Source organism: Ricinus communis, chromosome 5 (assembly GCF_019578655.1).
Source record: "Ricinus communis isolate WT05 ecotype wild-type chromosome 5, ASM1957865v1, whole genome shotgun sequence".
Classification (NCBI taxonomy): Eukaryota; Viridiplantae; Streptophyta; class Magnoliopsida; order Malpighiales; family Euphorbiaceae; genus Ricinus; species Ricinus communis.
In genome coordinates, this window is record NC_063260.1 from 15228638 (window position 1) to 15251419 (window position 22782).

Here is a 22782-nt window from a genome sequence, read left to right on the forward strand (position 1 = left end):
GATTATGTCAACAAGCACAGACCTAATCCTGATATGTGCCAACAATGCTCCCAATTCCAATACCTCCATTTGCAACGTATAATTCGTGCAACTCTTTTGTCAAGGGTCTCTTCTTCGTACTGATATGAGCAAGACTACCTATTAACTTCCTGCTCAAGGCATCTGCCATGACATTCACTTTACTTGGATGGTAGAGAATATTACAATCATAATATTTCAGAAGTTCCAACCATCTCCTCTAGCTCAGATTTAATTCTTTCTGCTGAAAAATATACTTCAAATTTTTATGGCCTGTATATATCTCACACGTCTCCCCCTAGAGATAGTGCCTCCAGACTTTTAGGGCAAAGATTACTGCTGCCATCTCTAAATCATGAGTAGGGTAATTCTGTTCATGCCTCTTCAATTGCCTGGATGCATAAGCCACTGGCCTCGAGCACGCCCGTATTTGCATACAGTATAAAATTGAACGAGCGAGAAAAGAGAAGGAATCAGCGATTTTGACTCTTCATCTTCCCTTGTAGTTTTTCTAGACACATTTTAGACATCCTGAGGCAGCTTCTAAGAGACTGATTCCATCTTTTGACGTTAGATTTGTGACTATTGAGATTCAATTGAAGATTAAAGAGGAGTTTTAGAGCAAATCAAAAGGCATTTTGGAGATCAATTATAGTGTAGATCAAGGCTTTGATTTGTTCATCCAATTCTAGGAAAATGGTGTGTATGTTTCAATTTCTTTATTCTTTCATTATAATTGAATTCCTATTTGTTTTGGACATGAACATGTGTAGCTAGATTGATTAAGCTCATTGGGGTTCCTTGCTATGTTGGCTTAGTACTGAATTTTTAAGATTGTTTGAAGTTTCTTTTCTTGTATTCTTTTTGCAATTAATAATAAAGACCCAGTTTTCATTACATTGAATGTATTGATTACTGTTCATAGAATCCTTTTAGCAATTGAGAAATTATAATTAATTGAGTTTGGAAATTTAATTGCAACAAGTTAATTTTAACCTCGAGATAAAGTTAATTAATTTATCGGATTAAGAATTAACAAAGCTTAATAAAGGTGGATTAAAGCTTAAGGCTAACTTAATAATCAATTGTTAGGAAGAGATTCCAACTTTAGGTTCTTAGGTTTAGGAATTCAATTGTCTTGAGAGGGAAACCGAATTCAGTTTAGAATCCGTCCACGGGTTGCATAATCGGACTTACAATCTGTTATCCTTTGTTTGGTTGCCAACTAGTCTAGATTCCCTTTGTGTTTGCTTACTCATTCATTCTCGCATTTCATTTAGAATTAAGCTTTTAGTCATTAGTAAATTTGGAAACCTCCATTATTAATTTTAGGCTAGATATCAAGGAACGAAGTAGTAACTCTAGGATTTCACTTTCCCGAGGGATACAATATTTTAAATACTTGTTGTTGTGCTCGGCTGCATCAATAGGTTCACTGCCTTAGTTGTAGTTGCATAAGCATCTCACCAAGTTTTTGGCGCAGTTGCCGGGGAACTTTGTTTGAAAACTAGAGTGAAATTTTCTATTTGTTACTTTAGCCATTTTTCTTTTATGCTTTTGTCATTGCTTTTTATTCATTTATTCATTCATTTATTTGTTTGGTTTGTTGCTGCCTTGCTCATTTCATGTAGTTTACGACAAGGAGTTCTAATCCTGCACTAGTAGACCCTCTGCCCAAACTAGAGCGATCCCTCAGGCAGCTAAGAAAGCGATTAGATATGGAGGAGGAGGAGTAGATTGAGATTCCTATCCATACACCAGAAGACAGGGGAGACGACAACAACAATGTTGCTGAAGCAAACAGGACGATCTACGGGTTTGCTAGAACTTCTTTGGAGGGGACACACACTAGTATTGAGGCCACATATTGCAGTAAATAAGTTCAAAATTAAGCCAAATGTCATTCAGATGGTGCAGCAAAGTGTACAGTTTGGGGACTTGCCCAGTGAAGATCCTAATGCCCACATCGCAAACTTCTTAGAGATTTGTGATACCTTCAAGATAAATGGGACTACCGATGATATCATTGGGCTTAAGCTGTTTCCATTTTCCTTGAGGGATAGAGCAAAGAGATGACTACAGTCGCTACCAGCTAACAACATCACCACTTGGAATTCTTTGGCTGAAAAGTTTCTTTATAAGTACTTTCCTCCTGCTAAGACTGCAAAGATGCATAATGATATTTCTTCTTTTGTGCAGTTTGATGATAAGAACATGTATGATGTATGGGAGAGGTACAAGGACTTACTGAGATGTTGCCCACACTACGGTTTGCTATTATGGATGCAGGTGTAGACTTTTTACAGTAGCTTGAACTCAGCCACGAGGCAGATGGTGGATGCAGCTGTAGGTGGGCCATCAATAGTAAGACACCAGAGTAGGCCCAGAACTTAGTTTTGGAGATGGCCATGAACACGTATCGATGGGCCTTCTGAGTAGGCTAGGAAGGGTGGAGCTTTTGGCCAAGAAGATCGACCAGCTCCAAATGTCAGTCCATGCAGCACAACTTGGCTGTGAGTTTTGTGGTGACCGTACTATAATGCAAACTGTAATACGAGAGGTATATTTGCTTCTCCTTCATCTTCTTTTGCTAACCATGAACAAGTTGATTATATGGAAAATGCACCCAGGCAGCAGAATAACCCATACAGCACCATATATAACCCAGGGTGGAAAAACCATTCTAACTTCGGGTGGTGAAATAACAACGCCTGTGATTCGATCACACACCGGCACCAACAATGGGATCTCCTTAACTATCCCAAAACCAGAAGAAGAAGCCCAATTTAGAGGAGTTGATGATAAAGTTTGTGTCCACTTCACAGAATAGGTTTCAGCAAATGGATGCAGCTCTTAGAAACCAGCAGGCCTCCGTACAGAATTTGGAGACTCAAGTAGGCCAGATTTCTAGGATGTTAGCTGAGAGGCAGCCAGGGACTCTGCCTAGCAATACAGAGTCCAACCTGAGAGAGCATGTGAATGCAATCATGTTGCAGTCAGGTAAGTGTATTCCTGGTTCTTCTTCTGTTTCTAATAATGATGTTAATGCGCAAGTAGATTCAAGTAGAGAAGTTGAAGCTACCAAGGCAAAGGAACCATAGAAGGAAAAGGCAAAGGAGATTCCACCGAGGAATACCGAGCGGTTTGATAAATTTTTGGATATATTTAAAAAACTACACATAAACTTACCTTTTGAAGCTATTTCATAGATGCCTAAATATGCGAATTTCTTAAAGTAGATTCTTAGCAATAAAAAGAAGTTTGAGGACTTGGCATGCGTGACACTAAACGAGGAATGTTCGACAATTTTCCAAAACAAGTCACCAAAAAAGTGACATGATCCAAGGAGTTTTACTATTCCTTTTGTTATAGGTAACTTATCTATTAATGATGCTTTAGCTGATTTAGGGGCTAGCATTAATGTAATGTCGTACAGCCTATTTGTGAAGTTGGGGCTGGGAGAGACTAAACCCACTAGGATGAGCATACAGTTAGCTGATAGGTTTGTTAAGTATCCTAAGGGTATTATAGAGAATGTGCCTGTAAAAGTAAATAAATTTATATTTCTTATTGATTTTGTGATCTTAGACATGGATGGTGAGAGTAGTGTACCTTTGATTCTAGGTAGACCTTTCCTTACAACATCTAGGGCAATTATAGATGTTTGTGATGGAAAGCTAAAACTTAGGGTAGGGGATGAGACTGTCACTTTTGACTTGAATGATTCTATGAGACAGTCTTTAGATCATGATGATATTATGTATACTATTAATTTATTTGATGATGCTATTGAGACACAGTTGCAGGAAATATTAGTTAAAGGCCCTTTACAAGTTACTTTACCAAGGAGAGATGAGCATGAGCTGTCAAATGAGGAAGTGTTGGTACAGCTTGAGTTTCTGTTAGTAAATGAGCCAAGCAACAATACTGATAAGTTTGTTGTGATTGATAAGATATGTATGCAGAAGTTGAGGCCATCACTTGAGGAACCACTAGTCCTCGAGTCAACTATGCATATACGGGTGAGGGTAACAGGTTGCATGTCATTTTAGCAGCAGACTTGACACCCGAGGAGAGGGAGATGACATTGTCCTCTGTAAGGAAGTACCAAAAAGTGTTTGCTAGGAGGATTGCTGAAATTCTAAGGATCCAAAACCTGACAGTTCGACCACAGCACAAGTTAAACCCGCACATGCAGGGAGTGGTCAATGAGTCTAGCTAAATGACTCAGTCAAAAGAAGCGCTCTCGGGAGGCATTCCTAAGCTTATCCTTTGCATTTCTGCATTTTTGAGCATTTTACTGTTTTCTTCTTTTGCAGTTTTCTACTTGTTTTAAATTTTGGTTGATTTTGAACTTAAGTCTTTTCATTTTTATGTTGTTTTGGTTGAAAATTACTTGGTTGTGTATATCTGAGTTATACAGGTGTTAGTGCACAAAACAGAAAGAAAGCACATTTATGGGCAACAACCCGGGCTTGCCACGGTTCCTAACATGACCCGTGTTGATGAACATTGCTCGTGCTTAATTGCCTAGGGCGTGTTGGCTGTGAAAAATGGAGCTACACGGTTCCCGAGAGTATCATAGTCTCTAACACGAGTCGTGTAGCTCAACACGGCCCGTATTTGAACCATGTTAAGTTTAAGGCGTTTGCGGACACGGTTTGATTAGAGAACACGGCTTGGACAAGGCCCGTGTCTAGAACACGAGCGTGTTAGTGAAGAACGACTATATATAGCGAGCATAACACGGGCATATCATGACCGTTTCAGAGAAAATCTTTCTAACTCTTCCATTCTTTTCAGGTATTTTCTACGATTTTTCACTCTTTGTGCAATTTTTTTCGCATATCGCCATTAACCAAGTAAGTTTTCTTCATCATTTTCTAATTTATTTTCATTGTTAATTTTTTAATTTTTAGTTTTTTTTTGCTTATTTATTTGATATTGTTTCTTTTTTTAATTTTTACTTTTTTTAGTTTTTATTGTTTGTTGTTGTTTGAGGTTTAACTTAGTTATTTAATTCCTATTTTTTAATTATGCATTTCTCTTAATCTGCTTTATATTGCTGAATTATGGAAGTTTAGTTACTGTTGCTCATTAATTTGTGCTGGAATGCCATTAGCCATTATTTCTTTGCAGGAATTTGAGGTTTGAGGCATTTTCTAATGCCTCAAATTTTCTATTTAGAAATTTTCAGCCATTATAATGCCAAAATTTTGGCTATATTTTTTGTGTTGTCTAAATTATTTAGCTTCTATATAGAGTACAAGTCCATGCACACACTACTAAAATAGACTCACACACATAGGATTACTTTTACTCTTAAATGGCCTTAGTAACCACTATCCACACTAATAGCCATTACTTGGTATTAATTACCCCATTAACTTGTATATGGTGGCTCTTAATAACCACTACCCACATTGATAGCCATTACTTGATATTAATTACCACATTAACTTGTATGGTGGCTACATGTAACTCTAATTGTTATTAACATAAAAACAAGTTAAATATTATTCCTTGGGCCTCCATGGATGCCTTATTGGGTTGAAGTTCTTGGGCTTTCCAAATGTCGCTAATTAAACCGGATGTATGCTTGGTCTTAAGCCTTGAGATTTGGACCTTGTGATTGGGCCTTCTTGTACTATTTATGGATCTTGTATTTCTTTAAGCTTTGAACTTGGATTCACATCATTCTTATGATGGGAATTGCAGGTTTCATCAATTAACTCCCCAATAGCAAAAATACTATGATAAGTTGAATTAGAAGAAAACTAGAAATTACCAATTTAATCCACAAATTCGGATCGTTCAAAGATTGAAGTAAGAAGATGGATGCTAGTTAACCCCTTTACCAACGAGAATAAAGATACTAAGATAGACTTTGAATTTCCTCTTATACCACAAACAAGAAAGTTTGATAAATAACAAGAAAACAAAGATTTAGATTTTGACACCACAAGCTAGAATAAAGCTTGATAAGTCACAAAGTTCAAGCAAGAAATTAAAGACAAAATTCCTCACAATAAAACTCAAACAAAATTTCATATATCAAATTCAATCATGCTCCAAAAGAAAGAAAACGACTTGTTTATATAAGACTTGATAAGCATATTTGTGCATTATTATTGTTGCATATATTCTGATGCTTGCAATTATTGTGCTTTTATTCCCCACCCGTGCATCTGTTTGTGTGTTCTTCTTTTGCATTTTAAGAACATTTTATAGGACCATCATCGTTGTTTAAGCAATTATAGATCAATACGGAAACGGACGAGAATTCATCAAGATCAAGATCGGACAAGAGCGCCCGCGAATGCACATCGAGCATGGCTGACTCGCCGCTGCTCAACCATAACTGATTCTTGAAATGCTCTCGTACCACCTTCTCGGCCGCCTCTCTACAACAACACTGGAAAACGCCTCTGGCCAACACACTGGAGGAAATACATAGTAGGAGATTCATGATTGCCGGTGGAGACCTACTGCCCACCTACCCGGCGAATATATAAAAAAAATGAGGTTTTTCTCAAAAAGAGGGGAAGAAAGCGACATTGAGCTAGTGGTCTGGGGTGTAGTTGGCTGGTTCGGTGCATCGCACATCGCGTCAGAAAGTGGAGAGTAAGATTCCCAATCGGATTCCCGATTCCCGAAGGTAATTAGCAACAAGCAGAGCCGACAGGAGGGCGCTGGGAGTCAGAGATTAATCAAAGTGTAGATCCGGATTTGAGGAGCTATCTCGTTCATCCAATTCGAGAGAAAAGGGTGTACATGTTTTATTTTCATTATTCTTTCATTGTAATTGATTTCTTAGATTGTTTTAAACATGAACATGTTTAGCTAGACTGATTTAATCCATTCGGGATTTCTTTACTATGTTGGCTTGATATTATATTGTTGGATTGTTTGAGTTGGTTTTGTATTCTTCTTGTTTTCGGTATGAATAAGATTATGCATTATTCATGAGACGTTGTGAATTGTGATGTTTAGATTGCTTTATGAGATTGAGAAATCCGTTTGGCAATTGGAACTTTGAATAACAAGAACTCAGTTAATAATCGCTTAGAGATAAGGATAATTAACTAGCCGGATTAAGAATTAACAAAGCTTAATAGAGGCGGATTAAAGCTTAATGCTAATTTAAGAATCAATCGTTAGGAAGAGATTCCAACTTTAGGTTATTAGGTTTAGGAATTCGGTTATCTCGAGAGAGAAACCGAATTTGATTAAGAATTCGGCCCACTGGGTAGCATAATTAGACTCACCGATCCTTTATCTTTTGTTCGGATGCCAACTAGTTTGGATTCCCTTTGGGTTTGTCTTCTTGTCTTGATTATTTCACTTATCAATTACTCCTGCATCTCCCTTAGAACTTAGCTCGTAGTTAATAGTTAGTTTAGAATTTATTCATCATCCATTTTAGGTTAATATAACAAAGAACAAAGGAGTAACTCTGGGCTTTCGCTTTCCCGAGGAATACGACCTTGATACTCGCCATTAGTGCTAGACTGCATCGATAGGTACACTGCCTTAGATTGTAGCTAACACGAGTAGCACACATCAAGTACAAGTCCATGCACACACTACTAAAATAGACTCACACACGTAGGATTACTTTTACTCTTAAATGGCCTTAGTAACCACTATCTACACTAATAGCCATTACTTGGTATTAATTACCCCATTAACTTGTATATGGTGGCTCTTAATAACCACTACCCACATTGATAGCCATTACTTGGTATTAATTACCACATTAACTTGTATGGTGGTTACATGTAACCCTAATTGTTATTAACATAAAAACAAGTTAAATATTATTTTTTGGGCCTCCATGGATGCCTTATTGGGTTGAAGTTCTTGGGCTTTCCAAATGTCCCTAATTAAACCCAGTATGGCTTGTTGAAGCTTCTTGGATTTGGACCTTGTGATTGGGCCTTCTTGTATTATTAATGGATCTTGGATCTCTTTAAGCTTTGAACTTGGATTCACATCATTCCCCCTTTCTTCAAAAGAATTTGTCCACAAATCAGCTCCATCATCTTCATCACGTACATCAAACAAAGACAAGTCACTAACATTGAAAGTAGCACTAACATTGCCAAACTCACTTGGAAGTTCTAGCTTGTAGGCATTGTTGTTGATGCATTGAAGCACTCTAAAAGGACCATCTCCTCTTGGCATAAGCTTTGATTTCCTTTGGTTAGGAAATCTTTCCTTCCTCAAGTGCACCCACACCCAATCTCCAGGCTCAAAAATGACTTGCTTCCTCCCTTTGTTGTGTTGCTTTTCATATTGGAGTGTCTTCTTCTCAATGTTTGCACGCACCTTCTCATGCAAAGTCTTGATGAATTCAGCTTTTTGTTTCCCCTCTAAATTAGCTTTGTCCAACGGCAATGGTAGCAAATCTAATGGAGTCAATGAATTGAATCCATACACAACTTCAAAGGGTGAGCAATTTGTTGAACCATGCACACTCCTATTGTAAGAAAATTCCACATGTGGCAAACATTCTTCCCGATTTTTTAGATTTTTTTAGATGACAGCCCTCAAAAGTGTTGCAAGTGTCCTATTGACCACCTCTGTTTGTCCATCCGTTTGCGGATGACAAGTTGTAGATTACAAAAGCTTTGTCCCCATCTTTCCCCTAAGAGTCTTCCAAAAGTGACTTAGGAATTTGACATCCCTATTACTCACAATGGTCCTTGGCACTCCATGTAGCCTTACAATCTCCTTAAAGAATAGATTGGCAATATGGGTTGCATCATCCGTCTTGTGACATGGAATGAAATGTGCCATTTTGCTAAACCTGTCCACAACAACAAAAATAGAATCTCTCCCTCCCTTGGACCTAGGTAATCCTAAAACAAAGTCCATAGAAATGTCTACCTAAGGTTCATTTGGTATGGGAAGAGGTGTATACAAGCCATGAGGCATTGGTTTGGATTTGGCTTGTTTGCTAGTAATGCATTTCTCACAAATTCTCTCAACATCCCTTTTCATGTGTGGCCAAAAGAAATGGTCACCCAATATATCCAAAGTTTTCTTAATTCCAAAATGTCCCATTAAACCTCCACTATGTGCCTCTCTCACAAGTAACTCTCTTAAAGAACTTTGTGGCACACACAATTTGTTTTCCCGAAAAAGAAAACCATCAAACTTATAGAACTTATCAAAACCCCCTTTCTCACATACCCCATAAACATTAGCAAAATCAGGATCATTAGAATAAAGATCTTTTATGTATTCAAATCCTAATAATTTTGCATCAAGTTTAGAGATCAAGGCATACCTTCTTGACAATGCATCGGCCACCACATTTTCTTTCCCTTGCTTGTACTTAATGATGTACGGAAAGGATTCAATGAATTCCACCCATTTTGCATGTCTCTTGTTGAGCTTTCCTTGTCCTTTGAGATACTTCAAGGACTCATGATCAGTGTGAATTATGAATTCTTTGTAGCCAAGGTAATGCTGCCATGTCTTTAGAACCCTCACTAATGCATAGAACTCCTTGTCATATGTAGGGTAGTTTAGACTTGCTCCATTTAGCTTTTTGCTAAAGAATGCTATGGGCTTGCCTTCTTGCATCAAAACTCCTCCAATACCTATGCCACTTGCATCACACTCAATCTCAAAAGGTTTAGTAAAATTTGGCAAAGATAACAAGGGTGCAGAACTTAATTTGTCTTTTAGCAAGTTAAAAGCCTCATCTTGTTCAATTCCCCACTTAAAACCAACATTCTTTTTTATGCATTCAGTTAAAGGTGCAGATATGGTAGAAAAATTCTTAATGAACCTTCTATAAAAGCTAGCTAAACCATGAAAGCTTCTTACATCACTTACACTTATGGGTGTTGGCCATTCTCTAATTACTTTTACCTTTTCTTGATCAATATGAATACCCTTGTCATTGACAATATATCCAAGAAAAGTAATTTCATTAGTGCAAAAACAACATTTCTTTAGATTAGCATACAACTTCTCTTCTAAGCACATAAAAACACAAGTCAAATGTTGTACATGCTCATCTAAATTTTTGCTATAAACCAAGATATCATCAAAATAGACAACAATAAATTTGCCTATGAATGCTCTTAAAACATGATTCATCAATCTCATGAAAGTGCTTGGTGTATTAGTTAAACCAAAAGGCATTACTAACCACTCATATAAACTATGTTTAGTTTTAAAACCTGTTTTCCATTCATCACCTTCTCTCATTCTAATTTGATGATAACCAGATTTCAAATCAATTTTTGAAAACAAATATGAACCATGCAATTCATCCAACATGTCATCTAGCCTAAGAATGGGATGTCTATACTTCACCGTGATTTTGTTGATGGCACGACAATCAACACACATCCTCCAAGTTCCATCTTTTTTAGGCACTAACAAGACGGGTACGGCACATGGACTCATGCTTTCACGAATATAACCCTTCTCCATAAGCTCACTCACTTGCTTTTCAATTTCCTTGGTCTCCTCCGGATTACATTTATATGCTGGTCTATTTGGAATGCTTGCTCCAGGTATGAAATCAATTTGGTGCTCAATGCCTCTTTTAGGTGGCAAACCATTTGGAATTTCTTCCGGAAATAAATCTTCATAAACCTACAAAAGATCAACAACAACACTAGGCAAACAATTGGTTATTTCGTTAGAAATATGCAAAATCTCCTTGTACATAAGTACAAGCATGTATTGTCTCAAAAGCATAGCTTTCTTCACATCACTCATTTTTGCATAAACACTCATTTTTCCTTCATTTGAACCTTCTTTGTTTTCTCTCACCATGTGTTTCCCATTTTGGTCAAGAGAATTGGAATTTTTAGGTTCACTCATCTCACCTTTTTCTTTACTCTCAAAGGTTTCCCTTCCCAAAGAATTTCGCAATGAAGAACCCATTTCTTCATATTGTTGCTTGATGCGCATTTGGTCTTCAAAAATCTGTTTTGGAGTTAATGGTCCAAGGTTAGACCTTTTTCCATCCATAGTCAAAGTATACATATTTTTGAATCCATCATGACTAGCCCTTCTATCATATTGCCAAGGTCTCCCCAACAACATATGTCCAGCCAATATTGGCAACACATCACACAACACCTCATCCTTATATCTACCAATTTGAAAAGAAACTAAAACTTGCTTATTTACCTTTACAACTCCACTTTCATTAAGCCATTGCAACTTGTATGGTCTTGGATGCTTGGTAGTAGGCAACTTCAATTTCTCCACTAGCAGAGTGCTTGCTACATTGGTACAACTTCCACTATCCACAATCATGTTGCACAACTTGTTAAAAATCAAACAATGAGTATGAAACAAATTTTCCCTTTGCTCCCTATGGAAATCATGTTTATTTTGCAAACTCAATGTTCTTTGAACAACAAGATTATCTCCCTTAGCACATTCAACATCACTACAATCTTCTAAAGAAGGCATATCATCATCACTATCCCCCTCACTCTCCGACTCAATATCACCATTCCTTAGAATCATAGCTTTCTTATTTGGACATTCCCTAGCAATGTTAGCAATGTGCCCATGACCCAAACACTTAAAACATTTGATTCCCCTAGTTTGGGTTGGTTGATTCTCACCCTTTCCCTTATTACCCAAGTCAATTTCTCCAAGAAGAAGAAGAACCCATATTTGGTTTAGAATCATTCCTCTTTCTTTTCAATTGCCTTTCCACTTTCATGGCCAAATTCACCATATCTTCAATCTCCACATAATGTTGGAAATCAACAACATCAGCAATGCTTTTGTTTAGCCCTCTCAAGGACCTTGCCATGGTAGCTTCACAATCTTCTACCACATTTGCTCTAATCATAGCCTTCTCTATTTTTTTGTGATACTCCTCCATACTCATGGATCCTTGATTTAGAGTTTGTAACCTTTGATGAAGCTCTCTATAGTATTTGGCTTGGAACAAACCTCTTTCTCATGATTTGCTTCATTCCCTCCAAGACTCCACTGGTCTTTCTCCATTTCTACGTCTTTCCTTGCAATATTGATCCCACCAAATAATTGCATAATCACTAAACTCAACAGCAGCAAGTTTTACCTATTTTTCCTCCGAATAATTATGACATTCGAACATGAGTTCCACTTTCCGCTCCCATTCAAGGTACACATCTGGATCATTTCTTCCTTGGAATGAAGGAATCTTCATTTTGATGCTTCCAAGGTTGCGATCAACATCATCATTTGGATGTCCTCTCCTAGCTTGTCTCCTAGGATTGATTTGTTGTCCTACCAAGGTGACTTGATCATCATCCAAAACATCCTCTCCTTCATATTCCTCTTAGTCAATTGGTGGATGTCTCCTTCGTCTAGGCTCTCCTTATAATTGGTTAAGGATGCCATCATGCCTCTCCAATTTTTCATTGACTCCCACCATCATATTAAACATTCTTTCGAATCACATGATCATTTGTAGAAGAAGAACTTGTGTCTTTTGACATGATTGTAAAACCTAAAATTTTAACAAAAAAAAATAGAAAGAAACAATCTCACAACACTCCCTCACGTGTTTCACTCAAAATTGATGTATACCACTCGTGTTTACCCTCAATTTTGGCTTTTTTTTTCTAATGATCTCACACTCTTGCCTTTTACCTCTCAAATTTGGCTTTTGATTTCTTAGATGAACTAAGTTTCTCAATCAAACAAAATTTTAAGAATGTAGTAATCAATGATAAAAAGAAATAAGGTAGGCTAACAAGAAAATAATAAGGTAGGCTTAAAGAAATGAACAATTTGTAGCGAATAGGCTAATAGAAATGAAAAACAAAGATAGATCATCAAAGAACACAAAGATATAGAATTATAAAGATAGATCTCAATGGAATATGAAGAGTAAATTTTATTTTATGTAATCTGAGATCTAACACAAGAATATCAAAGATAACAAATTTTTTTCTTTTAGGATGAATTTTTTTTTTTTTGATATATGCAAACAAAATCTTGAGATATGAAGAATAAAGATAAAAATAATAATAATAATAAAAAGAACAATAGATGGCAAAATGTGCAAAATATAAGATGAACACAAGATATTGAGAATTAAAAGATAGTATTGGATACGCAAACCTCAATCTTGAGCCAATGCTCTGATACCACTTATGATGGGAATTGTAGGTTTCATCAATTAACTCCCCAATAGCAAAAATACTATGATAAGTTGAATTAGAAGAAAACTAGAAATTACCAATTTAATCCACAAATTCGGATCGTTCAAAGATTGAAGTAAGAAGATGGATGCTACTTAACCCCTTTACCAACAAGGATAAAGATACTAAGATAGACTTTGAATTTCCTCTTATGCCACAAACAAGAAAGTTTGATAAATAACAAGAAAACAAAGATTTAGATTTTGACACCACAAGCTAGAATAAAGCTTGATAAGTCACAAAGTTCAAGCAAGAAATTAAAGACAGAATTCTTCACAATAAAACTCAAACAAAATTTCATATATCAAATTCAATCATGCTCCAAAAGAAAGAAAACGACTTGTTTATATAGAGTACAAGTCCATGCACACACTACTAAAATAGACTCACACACATAGGATTACTTTTACTCTTAAATGGCCTTAGTAACCACTATCCACACTAATAGCCATTACTTGGTATTAATTACCCCATTAACTTGTATATGGTGGCTCTTAATAACCACTACCCATATTGATAGCCATTACTTGGTATTAATTACCACATTAACTTGTATGGTGGCTACATGTAACCCTAATTGTTATTAACATAAAAACAAGTTAAATATTATTCCTTGGGCCTCCATGGATGCCTTATTAGGTTGAAGTTCTTGGGCTTTCCAAATGTCCCTAATTAAACCCAGTATGGCTTGTTGAAGCTTCTTGGATTTGGACCTTGTGATTGGGCCTTCTTGTACTATTTTGGTATTAATTACCACATTAACTTGTATGGTGGCTACATGTAACCCTAATTGTTATTAACATAAAAACAAGTTAAATATTATTCCTTGGGCCTCCATGGATGCCTTATTAGGTTGAAGTTCTTGGGCTTTTCAAATGTCCCTAATTAAACCAAGATGGCTTGAAGCTTCTGGATTCGGACCTTCCTCAGATCGGGCCAGATTATTTTCATGCTACATTACTGACCACCTTTTCGACCACGAGCACAGCAGGACAGCCTCCACGATAGGCCCCAAAGGCGTCAGCACATCTGAGATGTTCTTCTTCTCGATAGCGGACGGGTCCCACCACAACCCGACTACTGGCCACACCAAGCCCCCTGACAAACCAAAGACAATACAGCACGAATCACGTTGCTAAATTTTCAATTCGTAGACCATGAGCGGCGCTTCCAATCTCTTCGATAGAAGCAAGTCAAGATTGGACAGTGTATTGACTTCACCACACTAGAGAGGGTCAGACTAGCCCTGGAGGTTAGAGAGCTCTTTGAGACCCTACCATATGCTCACTTCTTCAACATCATCGAGCCTACCTACCGGGAGCTCACTATAGAGTTATACAACACTTTCTTTCTACAACAGTAGATCACTGATTGGCATTAGTCAGATGCCATTTCTTTCAGGCTAGGGGGCCCACATTTCTCAATGATAGTGCCTCAATTTGGGATGCACCTGGAGTTATGGACTAAGCAAGAGATCACTAGAGAGGCTTACTAAGGGTGTTTATATACTCACCCTATCCTTTATGAGAGGATGTGGGATGAGATTATGACCAGGCTCGAGCATTACTACCCGAGCCGCTTGAAGGCATCCAGCATTCCAGACCGGCTCCAATATCTACATTCCCTGTTGGTCTACACCATTATAGGTAGAGGGGAGAGCTTTAGGGTAGTGATGCAGATTGATGTCTTCGTCCTTTGGGCACTACACCAGCATAGGAAACTAGATTTGGGCTATCTTCTAGCCAATTAGATCAAGACCTTTGTGAGGGAGTCCAGGAAGATACATATTTGTTTTGGCCCCTACACCACATGGTTGGCTAGGAGGTTGGATGTTTTGGATGGTTGTTTGAGTGGGACATGTTCTGATTAGTAGATGATTAACATACGGATGATGGCGGCCGGGGCCGGCATGCGAAAGTAGATTAGTCGATCGGATCTTGTGAGGTTAGTGTGAGGCCAGCCTGTAGAGCACCTAGACCCACCATAGATTATTTAGCTATAACCCGAGACATACCGCGTGTTTTCGCCCCTCTCCGGTGCTTCATCTTCATACACCGCTAACACTTCCAAAGGTTTCGGAGATAGATGCTCTCATCGCTGCAGACAAGCCTTCGTGACCTCTGAGTAGCACTTCACTGAGTTCAGGCTGTTTTGGGAGGAGACCAGAGACACATCTCAAGGTTTGAAACTAGTGCCGGCTTTGAGGCCCTAGAGAGCAAAGTTACATAACGATTAGATGGCGGCAGCTTAATCGCTAACCCTGCAAGGATGATGGAGTGCAACGATTGTTTGATGACCTGGGTGATATTGAACTAGATTGTATCCCCCGGACTCGATCCGCCACATCCACATGCTTTTCGGGACCTCCACCTGCCCACATGCCTGCTGAGCCTCTGGAGGATGCACCGATGCCACCAACCTCAATCTTCTTAAGACCCCCCAGCGCCACTTGAGCCGAGGATGCATCGACAATTTTCAGCTCCTAAATGATCGAGCAGTCTTCCTTAGATTTTCTTTCATTTTTTACTTTTCTTTAGTTTATTTTACATACATGTTATCTACTTGGATATTATTGATTTTGCTTTCCTTATTTGTACTTCCCTTGCGGGATACCCACTTTGTTTTACACTAAGGACAATGTGTCCTTCAAGTGTGAGGTGGGTAAACTGTATGTTCCTTTTTCTTTCCTCTGAATTTTAGATATGTCTAAAATTGCTATCGCTGATGTTGTATATTGTTAGGATGTTAGGATAATATGTCTTTATGCACTTGAGTTATGCTATTTTTGAGCTGTTAACGATTTGATTTATAGAATTGTAGTTACTTTAATTTGTTGTTCATTGTCCTTGGAAAACAATTAATGGTGTTTAATACATCAACTTTGATAGGTTAAACCGGTGTTATTTAATTATTTCTCAAGTTGTCAAATTGTAATTTTGAATTTTGATTATGTCGTACGCATCTATTTCTTAAGTGATGACCTAATTGATGATTTTGAGAACCAATTTTAATCCCATTTATGCCACACTTCAAATGTGAGATTTTGAGCCATTCTAAGCATTCATTATACATATGCTCTTTATATTTCTTATTTGAGTATGCATTGTACTTGGCTTTGCTTCTAGAACTTGCTCTATAATGCTTGTTTAGGTTACATGAATTCACGAATACCATGAGATGATTTGAGCAACTTAGGATTCACCATATTTGGCCAAAAGCCTACCCTTTGTGTTTCCCTTAGTTAGCCATGTTTGAGCCTTTACCCCTTTTCTTAATTATTACACTTCACCCTTTACATCTTAGCCATTTCATTTTATCTTTCTTTTACCTTTATGTTGGATTTTTTTTTTTTGATTTGCTCACTCTTATTTGGGATTAAAATGACATTTGCTATGTTTGTAAATTCACTAAGTTCTTTTTGATACTTTAGATGCTCCCTTCAATCTAAACTGTAATTTTACTCTTTACTTTATTCAATTGTTCTCATAGTATGTAAAGTCGCTAGTCAGCCGTAAAAAATTCCTTATTTCTTTATCTCTTTATTGGATTGATAGCATTTTCGAGCGTTATTCTACAAATTGAGGATTTTAATGAATATTTTTAGGCATTTAATCCTTTGAGCATACATTGTTGTTTATTGCAAGAATTTCCGACATTTTCATACTTCTTTCTTAAATCTCCATACCTTTACCTTAGCTCCATTACAACCCTGGTAAAGACCCTTTGATTTTGGTATTCATTTGTTTGTAGTAGCGAAGATAGGATTTATGAGCAAGCTTATGGTGAGCGGGTTTTGTGCATTTTCTTTGAGGGATTTATTTCTCACCTTATACACATTTTGAGTGGCTTGAGTGATGCTTTTGAGGCATTGGTTTTTTTATGTTTGTTATTGAGTTATTGTTTAAGTTATGTATGCATTGATATTATTTCCATTCTATGTTAATAATTTACAACTTGACTTACGACTGAGTTTCTTTTGATATGTGTTGAATGCTATTTGTTGTGGCCTAGGGCATGAACTTTAAGGACTTGCTGACTGCATCTTTGTGAGTTGAGTTAATTGTTTGAGGATAAGCAAAAGCTTAAGTGTAGGGTGATTTGATGTGCATAGTTTTATACATGTTTGCTTGCATATTATTTTGCATTTTCTTAGCATTTATTGTGTTTTTATTCCAAGATCACCCGTGTTTTGTGTCTTTTTGTATTTCAGGAGATTTATAGGTCCATCATTAGTGGTCAATTTTAGATCAATTTTGGGCGAAAACAGACATAATCAGAGGCGTTTGACCTTGAGTTGACTTTTGGGAAGTCAACATGAGCAGTGTAGAAATTCTAGGTCATGTGGCTTAAGCACTTTGAAGCAACATGATTGTTGAGGGTAAACGCAGTGCATGTTGCTGGCACACGGTGACGCTGCTACATTCGAGAACACGGGCACGCAGGCGATTCGATTACGCCGCCTCGATTCGGCGTACACGATTCACAAGACACTCCAGACACTGTGCGACTGCGTGTTCAGGGAGACAAGATAAAATTGAACGAGCGAAAAAAGAGAAGGAATTGGCAATTTTAACTCTTTATCTTCCTGTAGTTTTCTATACCGCGTTGGACATCCGGCGGCGCGCTTCAGGGAGGAGACTGATTCCACACATTGACATTAGATTTGTAACTATAGATTCTCGAGATAAAAGGAGGTTTTGGAGCAAATCAAAAGGCATTTTGTAGAGATAAGTAGTATCAAGGCTTGGAAATGCTCATCCAATTCTGTAGAAAAGGGTGTATCTGGTTTCGCTTTCTTTATTCTCATCAGAATTAAATTCCTATTTGTTTTGGACATGAAACATGTGTAGCTAGATTGATTAAACCCATTTAGGGTTCCTTATGCTATTGGTCGGTAACTTGAATTGTTAAGATTGTTTCGAAGTTTCTTTTTTTGTATTCTTTTTACAATTAATAATAAAGACCTAGTTTTCGTTACATTGAATGTATTAATTACTCTTCATAGAATTCTTTTAGCAATTGAGAAATTCTAATTGAGTTTGAAAATTTAATTGCAAGAACAAATTAATTTTCACTTAGAGATAAGGTTAATTAATTCGCCGGATTAAGAATTAACAAAGCTTAATAGAGGTGGATTAAAGCTTAAGGCTAACTTAATAATCAATTGTTAGAAAGAGATTCTAACTTTAGGTTCTTAGGTTTAGAAATTCGGTTGTCTCGAGAGGGAAACCGAATTCAGTTTAGAATTCGTTCACGGGTTGCATAATCAGGCTTAACAATCTGTTATCCTTTGTTTGGTTGCCAACTAGTCTAGGCATCCTTTGGGTTTACTTTCTTGCCTTGATTACTCTCTTTACTCGTTCATTCTCGCATTTCATTTAGAATTTAACTTTTAGTCATTAGTAAATTTAGAAACCTCCGTTATTAATTTTAGGCTAGATAACAAGGAACGAAGTAGTAACTCTAGGATTTCACCATCCCAAGGAATACGATATTTTTAATACTTATCGTTGTGCTAGGCTGCATCAATAGGTTCACTGCCTTAGTTGTAGTTGCATAAGCATCTCACCACCAAACCTCTACCACATCTTGTACTTTCAATGGGCATAATCAAACATATCAAAGTATGGTCTTGTATGGTGAACTCCTTCATTGGCCATCTTGATTTTTTGCCCCCACACTTAAGCTTGATTTGTAAGTTTAAAGATCTAATACCATTTATTAGCCCTGATAAACTAAGAAGGCGGATTGAATTAATGACTTGAAAGAATAACAAGTAATTAAAATATTAGAGTGAAGAGAGAAGAAAGAAGAAAGAACACGCAAGTTTATAATCGCTTGGGTGTTAACTAACCCTGTGTTCACTCTTCAATCTCCAATTATGTGTTTTACTAATGACAGACATAATTGCAGTTGAGTTTTGATAAGGTCACTCCTAACTTAGTATTTAGGCTCATACCCAACCTTACAACTTGTATTTTATGGCTAACATACAACCTTACAAGAGTTTTGATCTTATACTAACTCTCCAACTCAATCCTAAGTGTTTAAGCTTACAATCACACCTCACAAGAGCATTCAATGCTCTTACAACAACCTCACAAGTTTAATACATAAAGAAATTAATTTAGAAAAGTGTAAAATTCAAGAACTGTAATATGGCGCTTAAGAAGGTTCTTGATCAACCATAAATGTCTTTTGAAGGGGGTATTTATAGCCCCAAACTACCAAAGAGAGTTACCCTAAGAGTATAGGCTATATCATTACTTCTAGCTCCTCATAATGCATTAAATGCACTGTTAGAGCATGATCCTAGTTGCAACTTCAATATCATGCTCTCGTCAATGTAAACACTTGATATATATATATGGTCAATTCTTGAACTTTCACGTGACTGGCAATCCATGTAGTACTATTTATGTGGAGGCAAAAAGTAATATTCTGGTCTTCCTAATGGGTATGCATATTGTGGCCGTGATCTTATCAAGTTTGAGGGTAACATCTCTTTGGTAGTTTGGGCGTTATCTTCTTTGTGCTCATTTCATGGTTTCTCGTAGTCGCAATGGCTTACTCATAGTCATGATTTCTTCCTTACTACAATGACTTTTAGAAATATGATTTTTGCGCTCATAACAAGCTAATGGCAGTCGCAATTTAGGAGGCAAAAATGAATCTTAGGCCTTTTAGCATTAACTTAAAACCTACAAAAGAGACACTTAAAACACACAATTAGCACTACTTAATTTGATTGTTTAGATCAAGATCAAGGGTTTCTATGGTCATGAAATGATTTACGCTGACATAAGTTTTGATACCACTTGTTTTCCCTTAATGCACTAAGAGGGGGGTTAAATTGGTGTTTGGAAGGTTAAGGGGCAATTAAAAATTTGATTAGCTAAGAGAGTAAAGGAGGCAGATCAACATAGGGATTTATAGTGGCTCAAGTATTCATACATTAAACCCTAATCTCAAATTGGGAATTCCACTAACAATAATCCTTTTACGGGTGAAAGATCAAACCCAAGTGTTTCTAAGCTCGCCCTAAAACTAATGCACTAAGAGTTTTCCCAAGCTAACTTTTAGAACTTATTATTTAGCCTCAAACTAAACCTTACAATAGTTTTTCAATCTAAGCTAATTGTAAACACTTGTTTTCCAAATCTAGATATTGAGGGAATTACAGAAAACCTGATGATGAAAGTTGTTATCCTCTCGAGTCTCATAGAGTTGGGAAAAATCAAAATTCCAGTTAGGATTACAAGTAATTGAGCTAAATATCATTTTCCAAAATCAAGTTATACTAAATTGATCAAAATAATTATGTTTTGCGGTCAAAATCTGTCAAAAATCAAGTTTAGAGACTAAATTACAAACAGAACTTAAAATTTGCCAACCAAAGAGCTAATCAACTCTGTGTATAGTCAATTGGCTCTGTATGGAGCCTACTGCTTCTCCATAGTGCCAGTGCAAAACTCAGATTTTTGCATAGTTTTTCAATGTTTTCCAATTTTAAACGTCAATAATTATTAAAATGAACTTTTGAGAATGTTCTAATGATAATTATCTAGCTTTTAATTATTTTTATAATTAAATAGATTCTTATTAATAATTATCCTAAATATTTTTAAAGTCTGATTTATTGATCAAAAAGGATTTTAAAATTCCCTTTAATTATTAATAATTCTTTAGAACTATCAATAATTAATAGGATGATTATCCTAGCCTCTAGCATTTCCTCCACCTTCTCTATAAATAGAAAAGGAAACCCTAAGCTAGGGGGTTTGCAGTTTTTAGTAGAAAGAATGACTAGTAAGTTGGTAAACGTACTGTGATTTCTAAAAACAAACTCAAACCCATCAAACACTCTAGATCCTCACCCCATCTTTGGATCAACCTCTTCCTCTACTCTTGAGACTTAAGGATCTATTCAATACGGTGATAACTTGAGGGTTCCTAAAAACCCAATCATCTTATCATCTATTTCTTTCTTCCTATTGTAATTTTGTTTATAATCTAGAAACATGTTTAGGATTTAGTTTTGCTAATTTTACTGTTTAGGGTTTTGAATCTGATAACTATTATGAGATTATATATTAGATCTAAGTTTTTTGCCATATTTCATACTAGAATTACATTATTAGATTTTGAAACAATTGTTCTCTCAATATTTTGATTAAGTTTATTTAGCTGATTATCTATTAAAGTCTGCTTTTGTATTAATTGCCTATTGTTCATCTATGTAAAGCCTATTGATATTATCTTTACTCTAAATATTAGTTAATATATTTATTTTTCTATGTTTTTCATATATTGATAATTTCTTTTTGGTTTTTATATATGTATATTGATTTTCTGAGAGTTATGGAGTAATTATTTGCGTAAAGCTCAAATTGGCCTAGGAATCAAGCCTACAGGCGATTGGCTGTTCATCTCTCATTTGCTTGATTTTGCCAGTTTCTGATGGCTTTTTGCCTCATAATCAGATTTCGCCAATTTTTGCCTACTTTACTCATTTTTTTATTTTTTTTTGCTTTATTTTTATCTTTAGGGATGTAATTTTGTTATTTTTTTATTATTCTTTTGCTTTCTAATTTTGTATATTTGTAATCTATAAAATAGTGAACAAATATACGCTTCTTTGATTACTAACTAAAACAATTCAAATAAACTTAGGCTTAAAATTGGACTTGGCATGTAATCTATAATCCATTAGTTTACAAAGATGGCAAATCAGCCCTAATCATAAAATCTAATTATACCTAGGTAGGCTCTGCCATTTAATGAAACCGACCCATTTAGACTTAAAAAGTTAAGACAGGCTTTTGGCATGTAAGATGTAACCTATTAAGACTAAAGGTTGGTAAACTTAGATTAACAAATAAAACTGAGTTAGACTAATTGGACATTTCTGTATGTAACTAAGTAGCTCACTAGGATAATTAAATAAAGATAGATTAGGCCATACTTAATAAAATGGGCTATAACTAGGACGACCAATAATATGTTGTATTATTTATATGTAAAAAATATTATGCTGCATTTATAGGGAATACATTGTTAACTAATAAAATTAAAGGTTAGAATGCACAATTAAGGAAGTTTCTAAATCCATCTCTAGATGTGGCAATGCTTCCTTAAGGAATCCAGTTGCGCTACTTAATTAGAAGAAATGTCACGATGATTTACTTGGGTTGCGACTCCCTTTTTTTGCACTAGTCACTATGACTAGTTAGCGTGTTCCTGATTAGGTTGAAAAGCTTTGCAATGTTATAGTCACTAAAGACACTTGGGTGCACGTTCAAAACTGCCGCCCATAGTGGCAACTCCACTAGGGATAAGAGAAGCTGACTCCAGTTTATTCTTACCTTTAATTTTATCACTTAATAGTATATTCTTGCATCACTACACCATTTTCACACATTATGCACATTTTTCCCTAGAGCCCCGTGACATCGGTTAGTAGTTTTTTAGCTCCATTAGAACCTTAGAATTACAATACTGACTAACCATCACTCACAATATAAGTAAATTTCCTTCGTCGCATATACCAATAAAAAGGAGGACGAGCAAAGGAAGAATA

At 36.3% G+C, this 22782-nt stretch overlaps 1 non-coding gene across 1 annotated transcript; it reads right to left on the reverse strand.

Moving 5' to 3' along the window:
• Positions 1 to 2185: 2185 nt before the first annotated feature.
• Positions 2186 to 2291, reverse strand: LOC112535051. The gene has a single exon (XR_003079256.1). It is a non-coding gene; the product is annotated as a small nucleolar RNA R71 (small nucleolar RNA).
• Positions 2292 to 22782: the final 20491 nt, after the last annotated feature.